The sequence below is a fragment of the Macaca mulatta genome, chromosome 4 (assembly GCF_049350105.2).
Source record: "Macaca mulatta isolate MMU2019108-1 chromosome 4, T2T-MMU8v2.0, whole genome shotgun sequence".
Classification (NCBI taxonomy): domain Eukaryota; kingdom Metazoa; phylum Chordata; class Mammalia; order Primates; family Cercopithecidae; genus Macaca; species Macaca mulatta.
In genome coordinates this window covers 39,355,769-39,369,178 of record NC_133409.1, presented here as the reverse complement: position 1 = coordinate 39,369,178, position 13,410 = coordinate 39,355,769, and the positions used below count along the sequence as shown (strand labels likewise).

Below are 13,410 nucleotides of genomic sequence, written 5' to 3'. Positions count from 1 at the left end.
AGGCAGGTGGATCACGAGGTCAGGAGATTGAGACCATTCTGGCCAGCATGGTGAAACCCCATCTCTACTAAAAATACAAAAATTAGCTGGGTATGGTGGTGCATGCCTGTAATCCCAGCTACTCAGGAGGCTGAGGCAAGAGAATCGCTTGAACCCAGGAGGCAGAGGTTGCAGTGAGCCGAGATTGCACCACTGCACTCTAGCCTGGTCAACAGAGTGAGACTCTGTCGCAAAAAAAAAAATTAAATGCTGAATGCTACCAAGAAGCAGCTTCTCCACTCCTTCTGGAATCTCTGTCTGGTTCAGCCTGCCTGCCTCCACTCCTGCCTCCACCATGTCCATCAGGGTGACCCAGAAGTCCTACAAGGTGTCCACCTCTGGCCCCCGGGCCTTTAGCAGTCACTCCTACACGAATGGGCCAGATGCCTGCATCAGCTCCTCAAGCTCCTCCTGAGTGGGCAGCAGCATCTTCTGGGGTGGCCTGGGTGGGGGCTATGGTGGGCCCAGCAGCATGAGAGGCATCACCGATGTCACAGTCAACCAGAGCCTGCTGAGGCCCCTTAACCTGGAGGTGGATCCCAACATCCAGGCCTTGTGCACCCAAGAGAAGGGGCAGATCAAGACCCTCAACAACAAGTTTGCCTCCTTCGTAGACAAAGTACGGTTTCTGGAGCAGCAGAACTAGATGCTGGAGACCAAGTGGAGCTTCCTGCAGGAGCAGAAGACAGCTCGGAGCAACATGGACATGTTCGAGAGCTACTTCAGCAATCTTAGGCGGCAGCTGGAGACTCTGGGCCAGGAGAAGCTGAAGCTGGAGGCGGAGCTTGGCAACATGCAGGGGCTGGTGAGGATGAGATCAATAAGCTTACAGAGATGGAGAATGAATTTGTCCTCATCAAGAAGGATGTGGATGAAACTTACATGAACAAAGTAGAGCTGAAGTCTCACCTCTTAGGGCTGAGGAGATCAACTTCCTGAAGCAGCTGTATGAAGAGGAGATCCGGAGCTGCGGTCCCAAATCTCAGATACATCTGTGATGCTGTCCATGGACAGCAGCCGCTCCCCGGACATGGACAGCATCATCGCTGAGGTCAAGGCGCAGTGCGAGGAGATCGCCAACCGCAGCCGGGCTGAGGCTGAGAGCATGTACCAGATCAAGTATGAGGAGCTGCGGATGCTGGCTGGGAAGCACAGGGATGACCTGTGGCCTACAAAGACTGAGATCTAGGCTGGGCGCGGTGGCTCACGCCTGTAATCCCAGCACTTTGGGAGGCCGAAGCGGGCAGATCACGAGGTCAGGAGGTCAAGACCAGCCTGACCAACATGGTGAAACCCTGTCTCTACTAAAAATACAAAAATTAGCCTGGAGTGGTGGCGGGCGCCTGTAATTGCAGCTGCTCAGGAGACTGAGGCAGGAGAATTGCTTGAACCCGGGAGGTGGAGCTTGCAGTGAGTTGAGATTGTGCCACTGCACTCCAGCCTGGGTGACAGAGCCAGACTGTCTCAAAAAAAAAAAAAAAAAAAACAAAAAAAAACACTGAGATCTCCATGATGAACCGGAACATTAGCCGGCTCCAGGCTGAGATTGAGGTCTCAAAGGCCAGAGGGCTTCCCTGGAGACTACCATCGCAGATGCTGAGCAGCATGGGGAGCTGGCTGTTAAGGATGCCAAAGCCAAGCTGTCTGAACTGGAAGCCGCCCTGCAGCGGGCCTAGCAGGACATGGCGCGACAACTGTGTGAGTACCAGGAGTTGATGAACATCAAGCTGGCCCTGGACATCAGGATCGCAACCTACAGGAAGCTGCTGGAGGGCTAGAAGAGCCGGTTGGAGTCTGGGATGCAGAACATGAGTATCCATACGAAGACCGCCAGCTGCTATGCAGGTGGTCTGAGCTCAGCCTATGGGGGCCGCACAAGTCCCGGCCTCAGCTATGGCTTGGACTTTAGCTCCTTCAGCCACACCAGCTCCACCAGGGCTGTGGTTGTGAAGAAGATCGAGACCCGCGATGGGAAGCTGGTGTCCGAGTCCTCTGATGTCCTGCCTAAGTGAACAGCCATGGCAGCCCCTCCCAGACTGCCCCTCCTGGGACTGCCCCAGACCCCGGGAGGGAGGCCCCTGTGCAGGGTAGCACAGTGAACAGGAGACCCACCTGAGGCTCAGCCCTAGCCCTCAGCCCACCCAGGGGGGAGTTTACTGCTTGGGGACCCCCCTTGCCCATGCCTCCAGCTACAAAACAATTCAACTGGCTTTTTTTTTTTCTTTTCTTTTGGTCCAAAATAAAACCTCAGCTAGCTCTGCCAAAAAAAAAAAAAAAGCTGAATGCTTCTTCAACTCTTAGTACATTCTGATTTCTACAATAATTATCCTTTACTGATTGATTATAGTGAACAAGTAGGATTTCCAAAACACTTTGGACAAAAATTGACAAAATGAGCGGAGCATGGTGGTTCATGCCTGTAATCTCAGCACTTTAGGAGGCTGAGGCAAGAGGATTGCTTGAGTCCAGGAGTTCAAGACCACTTTGGGCAACAAAGTGAGATCCTGGTGTTGGCAGTGTAGTGGTGAGTATAGCTGCCTTCCAAAGTGAGATCCTGTCTCTACAAAAAATGAAAAAGTTAGCTGAGCACAGCATCACATGCCTGTAGTCCTAACCTCTTGGAAGGCTGAGGTGAGAAGATCGCTTGAGCCCAGAAGTTGGATGCTACAGTGAGCTAGAATTGTCCCACTGCACTCCAGCCTGGGCAACAGAGCAATATCTCGCCTATAAAACTAATAATATGATAAAGAAAATGAAAAATTTACAAAATGTCCAATGAACATCTCTCCCTTGTGACTCACAACTCAGAAATGCTGGTGTCCTTAGCCTTGCTTCACCAATGAGGATACTGGTCATGAGGAAGCATAAGTAACTTCCCCATGGTCACACAGATAAGAAGACTCACGTGGACTGATGACATTTGAGATTTTCTTCCCATTACATCACATGTCTTCTCTGGCAACTACTGTGGTTTTTCACTGAGCGTTCTATGCTGACCTTCTGTTACAGCAGGAACTTGAGAAAATTGAAGCGAACTTCTTTGCTCTCATGCTTACATTTCAGATTCTTCAGCCTAGGAGTAGAAGAGATTTCACTTTTAATTCTACCTTCTAAATTGCCATGGGTTCCCACTCCCCTGTCCTTACTGACTGTCTGCATTGCCGTTTCCCAAGCTCAGGCCACCTTGAACCTTACCTCAGAACTGCCACCATCTCTTTAATGGCCTCTTGCTACTGTCCTTCTATTGGCCTCCTGCTAGTATTCCCCATAGAATCCTCCAGGCTGCCATCTAGAAGGGCTTTTTTTTTTCTTTTTTTTTTTTGAGATGGAGTCTCGCTCTGTTGCCCAGGTTAGAGTGCAGTGGCACGATCTCAGGTCACTGCAACCTCCGCATCCCAGGTTCAAGCGCTCCTCCTACCTCAGTCCCCCTAGTAGCTGGGATTACAGGATTACAGGCATGCACCACCATGCCCACTTAATTTTCATATTTTTAGTAGAGACGAGGTTTTGCCATGATGGCCAGGCTGATCTCGAACTCCTGACCTCAGGTTATCCACCTGCCTTGGCATCCCAAAGTGCTGGGATTACAGGTATGAGCCACCACACCTGGTCCTAGAAGAGCTTTCTAAAATACAAGTGGGACTTTGATATCCCTGTGCTTAAAATACGTCTGGTTTATCGTGACTCTTAAAACAGAGCCCTAATTCCTTAGCCTTATATTTATAAAGCTGAGATGGGGCCCTGGCCCAGCTCTCTGCCCCCTCAACTCTTCTTCTTTCTCCTGCTGCTTCTTCCTCATCCGCTGGACTCCATTCTCCAACCATGCAGAATAGCTTACTCTTCCCCAACTGTACTATCCAGCTACCCAGCCAAGGGCTCTTAACCCAGCATCCACACATCCCTTGGGGGACAGGAGTATGTCAACAGAGGAAATTCAGAACTTGAATGAAAAAAAAAATTACATATTCATTTTCACTAATCTCTAGCTGAAATCTAGTCTCTCTGATTATGAATGTAGCCAACAAACCACAGTCGTTTTACCAGGACCTGCAATTTTGTCACTAATAAAAATCATAGATATTTTCATGACAGTTGTTCAAGGTACCACAGTACTGCATATTGTTGATGCTCACCATTACTGACAAATTTACACTAATTATTAGCTTTCCTCTAGACTTTGTTATCTAACACATTAATGAAGATTCACTGGCTGGGCGTGGTAGCTCACGCCTGTATTCCCAGCACTTTGGGAGGCCAAGGGGCGAGGATCAGGAGTTCCAAGACCAGCCTGGTCAACATGGTGAAACGCCATCTGTACTAAAAATACAAAAATGAGCCGGGGGTGGTGGTGAATATCTGTAATCCCAGCTACTCAGGAGGCTGAGCCAGAAGAATCACTTGAACCCGGGAGGAGAGGGTTGCAGTGAGCCGAGATAATGCCATTGCACCCCAACCTGGGTGACAGAGTGAGCATCCATTTCAAAAATAAAATAAAATAAACACAAATGTATAAGTAAAATACTTGGTCACAAAAGGACAAATGCTGTATAATTCAATTTACATGAGGTACTTAGAGTAGTCCCATTTATAGACAGAAAGTAGAATAGTCCTTGCCAGGGACTAGGGAAGAAGTAGGATGAGGAATTACTATTTAAGGGGTATGGAGCTTCAGTTTGGGAAAACAATTTTGGAGACTGGATAGCAGTGATGGTTGCCCAACAATGTGATTGTACTAATGCGACCAAACTGTACACTTAAAAATGGCTAAAGTGGTAAATTTTATGTGATGTATATTTCATCACCATGAAAAGAAAAATACAGCACAGTATACTAGATGGGAAATGTGCTGAAGAAAAATAAAGGCAGGAAGGTGAGTAGGAAGGACCAAGGGGTCAGATGCCAAGATAGGCTTCACTGCCAGCAGGTTCTTTGCTGCTGTTTTTGCTCAGGACCTGAGCTATCTGCACAGCCTCGTGTTCAGAAAAACTTGCAACCTGACCTGAATCTTTCATCTGATTGTCAGCTGGTGCAAAAGTGAAGTTTTTCTCATGTGTGTTGCTAAAATCCTGAAAACCGAATGCCTTTCATTCCCCTAGCACCTTCTGGATGTACACAGGTGAAATCCTCCAGAGGAATAATGGGATGTCAAATTGTTACTTGGATGGGGTCGTTTATCTTTCCATTTGTCTGCATTTTAGTTTGACATAAGCACTTTTCTGCCATGTGTCATCAAGGAATTATGAGGCCATTTGAGGAGGTGAAAATGACTAATTTTTGAAAATCAGATAATTATATCTGATTTATGTCTTCAGTGCCTCCATAAATCATCTTAATATTCAGGCTTCCTTGAGTTTGACTTTATACTATTAACTTTTTCCTAACTCACAAAATATAACCAATGTGGATTCCAAGTCTGCTTGTAACCTTTTAGTAAGTGGTCTGATTTCTGTTCTTTTTGACATTTAGGTAGAAGTTCTTATTAAATATCACATCTTGAGGTTTAAAGATTTGATATCAAAGTTTGATCTATACAATATCAAAACCTGTTTGTAAAGTGAAACTTCTATCTAATCAAGGCTGTATGAATGTCAATCATACAGCCTAGGTGTTTTTGCTTGTTTTTCTTTTTAATAGTAATTTAGCAAATAAATAAACACAGATCTAATTCTCTCATTTGCCTCTAACCTAAAGTTTTTACCATTTGGGGACACTGACCAGCAAAGCCTCTTGAAACATTAAGTCTAATACTCCTTTGCAATGTTATCTTGATAAGTTGTAACTATTTAAGACTTTTTTTGAAGTATACAAATTGTTTTCAATGTAATAGTGACATTTGTACAGCTTATTAGAAACTGGCAAATTATGAGCCATTTTACATTATCTAGATCCTAAAGTACAGATTGTAAGAGCTTAATTCTTCAGAACTCAAAAATATTCTCTCCCTCTTCTTGTCTTTTATGGCACACAGATGAAAACAGGGAGTTTATCTGAAAGCACAGTCTGGAAACAAGAGAGTTATCCAATTGTGAAGATGATAGACGACTTAGGGAATCATCTTCTGTGCTCATGGTGCTGTCATTTAATCTCCCTCTTTTGTCTTTTTTTATTCTGTCACATGAGAACTCTGACATTTTGATCCTTGGGAAGATGTATCAGTAGTACTTCCAACCTTCTTTAAAAGATGGAAATATTTAAGTGACTGTTCAGTAAGAATCCTTGATAGAGTAAGTGACTAACTGAAGTGTTTTAAGGTCAGTCATATCTACTGCCAAAGTTTTTTACAGTCATTTCTTTCCTATTCAGATGCATTCTGGATTCTTTTCATCTTTTTCTTTCACTTTTCTATATCTACTTAATCTAATGTTTGTAAAATAATTCCTTCTCCTAAAACATGTAACCTATTCCTGGGCTTCTTTTTTCTGAGACAAAGTCTAACTTTGTCACCCAGGTTGGAGTGCAGAGGTGCAGTCTCGGCTCACTGCAGCCTCCGCCTCCCGGGTTCAAGCTACTCTCCTGCCTCAGCCTCCTGAGTAGTTGGGATTACAGGTGCCCGCCATCACTCACAGCTAGTTTTTGCATTTTAATAGAGATGGGGTTTCACCTTGTTGGCCAGGCTGGTCTTGAACTCTGACTTCAGGTGATCCGCCCGCCTTGGCCTCCCAGAGTTTTGGAATTACAGGCGTGAGCCACCGCTTCCGGCCCCCTGGGCTTCATTTCAAAACAAATTCCATTTGTGCAGAGTAATGAAGTCTTTAAGGTTTCACTAAAGGAACTTCTCTGGGTATCACTTTCCTCATCTGTAAAATGAGTCTCACTTTCTTTGTCTATAAAATGGCAAAAGTTTGCTTCACCTCTAAGAGTGTACAATTTCTGCAAAATGATTTGCTCTCTTGCCGTAAAGTGTCAAAAAGCAAAATTTCAAAAAATGCAGGGTTTTGTTGTTGTTGTTTTTTTTTTTTTTTTTTTTTTTTTGATACAGAGTCTTGCTCCGTCACCTAGGATGGAGTGCAACGGTGCGATCTCGGCTCACTGCAACCTCGGCCTCCTGGGTTCAAGTGATTCTTGTCCCTCAGCCTCCTGAATAGCTGGGATTAAAGGCACGTGCCACCACGTCTGGCTATTTTTTTTTTTTTTTTTTTTGTATTTTTAGTAGAAACGGAGTTTCACCATGTTGGTCAGGCTGGTCTCGAACTCCTGACCTCAAGTGACCTGCCTATCTTGGTCTCCCAAAATTGTTGGATTACAGGCGTGACCCACCGCGGCCTGGCCACAAATGTAATTTAAAAATTTCAATTGGCTTTATTGCAATTTTAGAATCAGGCAACATTTTATCCCATAAAATAGAGTAAGTGTTCCAATGAGCTAAGCAAAGGGGATTAGCTTTATATAGACAGACGAGGCCTGAAGAAAAAACAAAGAACAAAGAGTTATTGGTCATTTTAAGGCTACTTTCCTTGTGAGGCAGGACAGGGAGACAGAACAATAGAAAAACAACTGATTAACATCAGGTGTCTTCAGGCCACCTTTCTTGCATAAGGATCAAAGCAAAGAAGGCTTTATTATCATGCCAACTGAAGACTGAAACTGGGATGTGTGGGCAATTGCCTGTTATCTCTCTTCTGATTTCTTGTAAGGTCAGATAACAACTAAATTTGGGTTTGCTGACGTGGAACTTTAGCATGGGTGACTCCATTTTGATTTTTAGTGCAGGCCTCCTGTAATTTTTATTTTAAGTGCATAACTAATGCCTACATCCACCACTCTCCTACAGTAAGGGGGCCTGATTGATTCTCCTCTGGACTCCTTCAGAGGGCTCCTAACAGGGTGCTTCACTGCCTACCTTTCACTCCAAATCATCCCACACATGACTGAGCTGCAGCTTGGTATCTAATATGCAAGTCCTATTAAGATGTAGATTAGAGGCATGGACCTGGTTTGCTCACTGAATTCATTGCAAACCCTTAATGTGGCACCCAAGGCCCTCAGCAACAAGCCCTCAAGCAACCTTTCCTGCTTTATCTTCTTCTTCCCTACCTGCCTCTCTCATCACCATCTATTCACTTCAATATATTTTTTGAGGACTGAATATGTGCTGAGCCCTCTGCTAGGTGCTAGAAACAATGATGGGCCAAACCAGATAAGTTCCAGGCAGGGCCCTGCACATGTAAAGCCCTGGGTGGGAAGACATGAGTAGTCTATAGGAGGTGGCCCAGAGACCTCTGTGGCTCAAGCAGAGAGCCTGAAAATAGGGAATATGTTTGAACAGCAAAGTAGAAAATCAACTAGCTAGGACTTCGCGGGCCTCCTTAAGGAGTTCTGTCATCATCTGAGGCACAATGAGAAGCTCTATGTATTGAATAGAGCTGCAGCGCCCTGCCATTTTCCTCCCCTCAGTTATTGCTTCTACAGGTCCTTCACTGTGAACTACACTCTTCATTTTTTCCGTCTCTGCTTGCTCAACTCACAACCATTATTTGGAACATTAATTTCAAGTGCCATCTCTTCCATGGAAAATGTCCTCCTCATCCCAAACCAAATGGAGCTTATATTGCTGTCATTTGTCTTCTTTTTTTTTTGACATAAAATCACAGATTTATTGAAACAAAAGTACACTCCACAGAGTGGGAGTGGGCTCCAACAAGTCTTTTTCTTTTCTTTCTTTCTTTTTTTCTTTTATTTAGAGGCAGGGTCTTGCTCTGTCACTCAGGCTGGAGTGTAGTGGCAAGATCACAGCTCAGTGCAGCCTCGAATTCCTGTGCTCAAACAATCCTCCCACCTCAGCCTCCTGAGTAGCTAGGATGATAGGTGTATACCAACATGCATAGCTTTTTTTTTTTTTTTTTTTTTTTTTTTTTTTTTTTTTTGCGATGGAGCTTTGCTCTTGTTGCCCAGGCTGGAGTGCAATGGCATGGTCTCAGCTCACTGCAACCTCCCCTTCATGGATTCAAATAATCCTCCTGCCTCAGCCTCCTCAGTAGCTGGGATTATGAGTGCCTGCCACCACACCCAGCTAATTTTTGTATTTTTTTTAATAGAGATGGGGTTTCACCATGTTGGTAAGGCTGGTCTTGAAATCTTGACCTCATGTGATCCACCTGCCTCAGCCTCCCAAAGTGCTGGGATTATAAGCGTGAACCACTGCACCCGGCCACATAGCTACTTTTTATTTTTTGTAGAGACAGGGGTCTCACTTTGTTGCCCTGGCTGGTCTTGAACTCCTGTGCTCAAGTGATCCGCTCACTTCAGCCTCTGTATGTCTTTTTCTCTGCTATGTATGAGACCTATAGGGTCTAATGTGGTAGCCACCAACTACATGTGACTATTGAGCACCTGAATTGTGGCTAGTCTGAATCAGAATGTACTTTAGATATAAAATACATACCAGATTTTAAACACCCAGTATGTAAAAAGAGAGAATATAAATATTTCATTAATAATTTTATATTAAGTATACTTTAGAATGATAATGTTGGGGGCATATTGGGTTAAATAAATTATGTGATTGAAATTAATTTCATGTTTCTTTTTACTTCATTTAATGTGGTCATTAGGACATTTAAAATTATGTCTGTAGTTCATATTCTGTTCCTATTGGACTGCACTCGTCTAGACTGTACACTTCCTGAGTAGTAAAGGTTTATCCAATTATGCATCTGTTTATCCCCCAGGGAACGCTAGCTTGTTCATAGTGCAAGAATCAGTGAATATTGTTTAAATTCATTGCCAATTAAAAGAAATACTTTGCAGTTTTAGTACACTACCTCCTTTCCACCTGAAATGTGCAGCCGAACTCCACAGTGAAAATGGGTGGACGAAGGAGACAGAGTTTTTTCCAGCCCCTATGAAGGCTAAAGGTATGGAACATGTGGTGTGGCCGTGGAGGACACAGCAAGCCAAGACTGCTGATTCAGACAGGTTTCTCTATTTCCAAAACAAGAACTTGTATTGCAGAGTATGGAGGCAGCATTAGGACAAGAGGATCTTTGTGGTTTCTCACTGTATCTGTGGAAAAAATCTGAGGTTAAGGTTTAAATTAAACTGACATTTAAAAGAGCCTTTGTAGGCTCTTACTATGTGTGTGTTAGCATCTGTTGCTATAACTAAACTGACACTGATTATTATGAATGATGCTTTATGAGTGATGGAATAAAATGTGGGTTTCCTGCTTATGGACATTTCCTGGTGTTGGTTTCATCCTCTTTAATGATGAGATCAAGACCAGGGAAAATTACTAAGAGTATAGAAAATGTATCACCAAGAAAATATGATTAGGATACCAAGCATTTCTGTGATGGAAAAAAAAAAAGTATTTAGAACTTCCCAATACCGCCTCTGTAATTTTATGAATTGTTTTGTTTCTGCTGGCTTCTGGTTTTGCAATCAGTTCTCCTTATGATTCATGGAGGCTCCCTCATGACTACCTTCACATGTGTTCCCCTTTTGGTTCAGAGACCTCTGAGGACGAACAAACGTATTTCTCATCATAAAATAGTTGAAGACATCTCTTTGCCCATTAGAAAACTTAATTTCAAGAATTTTATGTTTTACCCTTGGAAAAGATGTTTAGTTTTAAACAGGCTTTTTCTCCAGGCATATTTTCTACTGATCTCACAAAAGAGCTTCTGCTTTAACCAGACCCGTCTCCTCACCGTTCCTTGAAATGCCTGCTGCTTTTCTGTGTTTATCGCAACCTCTATCCTGCTACTGAACAAGGGTTCTCTCTGAAGGTTTTACAATCAGACTCCACTTAAAAACTTGTCAGATTGCTACTGAAGATTAAGTACAGAAAGAATTCTTGTAGTAGCCCTTCCCATAGGGCAATAGCCCTTTTTACCATAACCAAGGTGCTCCTGTTTTAGCTTAGGCTAAACTTAATTTGCCTTCATTTTCCTAGCTATAAGAAGGGTCTTGGTAAACACTATAACCTTCCGGTCTGAGTCATGTTTCGCCCATATGATCTGAAGACATCCCAAGAGATCTCTTAGTCTATGTTCCTTATCTATTAGAGTCACATCTTTAGGTTAGGTAAGGAGATGGCATCTTTGTGTAAGACAAAATAACAAACATGAAAAGCTATGTTTACTCATTTCTGTTTGCCAACAAAGTGACTTCACAAAGCTCCCGACTCTGTGACAACATACAGCTCTCCAAAAAGATACTTTAACAACAAAACAAAACAGAGCACAGGGTCCCCTATGTCTCTTGCATAGTGCAAAATTACTTTCCTTTAAAAAAAAAAAAAAGCCTTCCTAAGTATATTAAACAATCATTAATCAAAAATCTTTATAAGACAAAATAGCAAACATTAAAAAAAAACTGTCTTTATTCATTTCTACTTGCCAACATAATTTTACAAAACCCCTGACTCTATACTGTAACATATAATTCTCCAAGGCCAGGAGTAGTGGCTCAGGCCTGTAATCCCAGCTATTTGGGAGCCCGATCACTTGAGGTCAGATATTTGAGACCAGTCTGGCCGACATGGTGAAACCCTTTCTCTACTAAAAACACAAAAATTAGCTGGGTGTGGTGGCGTGTGCCTGTAGTCCCAGCTACTCAGGAGGCTGAGGCTAGAAAATTGCTTGAACCCAGAAGGTGGAGGTAGCAGTGAGCCAAGATGGTACCACTGTGAGACTCTGTCTCAAAAAACAAAACAAAAAAATACCTCTCCAAGAAAATACTGTAAAGACAAAACAAAAGAAGACGTACAACTCCCAAATGCCCCCAACATCTCTTACCTAAATCACTATATTCCTTAAAAAATAAAAAGCCCTAGTCCTTGTCTTTTCCTACACACAAAATAATGTCTAACGAAATTAATAATTATACTTCTATAACCTATAACCAAATAACTAAATATACTCTTTTTAAAAAAATTGTGTTTTGAGGCCAGGCGCAGTGGCTCACACCTGCAATTCCAGCACTTTGGGAGGCCGAGGTGGGCAGATCACGAGGTCAGGAGATTGAGACTATCTTGGCTAACACGGTGAAACCCCATCTCTACTAAAAAATACAAAAAATTAGCCAGGCGTGGTGGTAGGTGCCTATAGTCCCAGCTAATTGGGAGGCCAAGGCAAGAGAATGGCATGAACCTAAGAAGCAGAGCTTGCAGTGTGCTGAGATCGCGCCACTGCACTCAGGCCTGGGGGAAAGAGCAAGACTCCGTCTCAAAACAAAAGACAAACAAACAAAAAAATTGTGTTTTGTTTTTAGACAAGGTCTTGCTCTGTGTTCTGTCACCCGAGCTGGAGTGCAGTGGCAATCACGGCTTACTGCAGCTGTAATCTCCCAAGCTCAGGAGGTCCTCCCACCTCAGCCTCCCAAGCAGCTGGGACTACAGGTGTGCACCGCCATGCCCAGCTAATTATTTTATTTTTTGTAGAGACGGGCCTCCCAAAGTGTTGGGATAACAGGCATGAGCCACCAGGCTCAGCCCAAATATACTCATACATTCAAACCTTAATATAATTCTACTTTAATATAACTTCTAAACAAATCTAATACAATTTTATACATACTAAACCTCTACCACCTGTATATAAATAGATTAAAATACTAGCCAAAACAGGTTACTAACGAAACCTCTCTACAAACTACTTCCAGACTATAGTCATCAGTCTATAGCCTGCAATAAGACTTCTAAAGAAAACTAACTTTAATTCTTCAAAAACTTATGTTTGTTTTGTTTGGTTTTAGTCAACACTTTTCACAAGAAAATTACTGGTGAAGTGGAACAGTCCACCTTGGAAGGCAAACTCTTCAGCAACTCCTTCCTCTCAGCCAATGCCAGTCAGTTGTTCCTAACATTTGTTTCCAGCAAATTTTATCTTTTTAATCCCTTAAAAAAAATACTGACCTTCAGTACAAGTTAATTGCCTCTTATTTTACAGACATCTTTATCCTTAGAGAATAGAGGTGTTACAAGGAAATGAAACCATAAGAAAAAAAAAAAAAACCATCAAAAAGTCAACAAAGGACATTAATAGACAATTCTCAAAAGGAAATATACAAACAGCCAGCAAACATGTGAAAACAACGCTCAACATCACTAATTATCAGGGAAATGCAAATTAAAACCACAATTAGAATCCACTTTACTCCTGCAGAATGGCCATTATGAAAAAGTAAAAAAAAAACAATAGATGTTGGTGCAGATGTGGTGAAAAAGGACCACTTTTTTTTTTTTTTTTGATGCAGAGTTTCACTCTGTCACCCAGGCTGGAGTGCAGTGGAAGGATCTCAGCTCACTGCAACCTCTGCCTTCCGGATTCAAGTGATTCTCCTGCCTCAGCCTCCTGAGTAGCTGGGCCTACAGACGTACACCACCATGCCTGTCTAATTTTTTGTATTTTTAGTAGAGACGGGGTTTCA

General features: G+C 42.9%; 1 protein-coding gene and 1 pseudogene across 1 annotated transcript in view; both read left to right on the top strand.

Moving 5' to 3' along the window:
- Positions 1-13,410, top strand: part of SGK1 (serum/glucocorticoid regulated kinase 1) — a 153,776-nt gene that overhangs the window by 19,461 nt on the left and 120,905 nt on the right. The window lies entirely within an intron of this gene.
- LOC721958 (keratin, type II cytoskeletal 8-like) lies at positions 301-2,146 on the top strand (annotated as a pseudogene).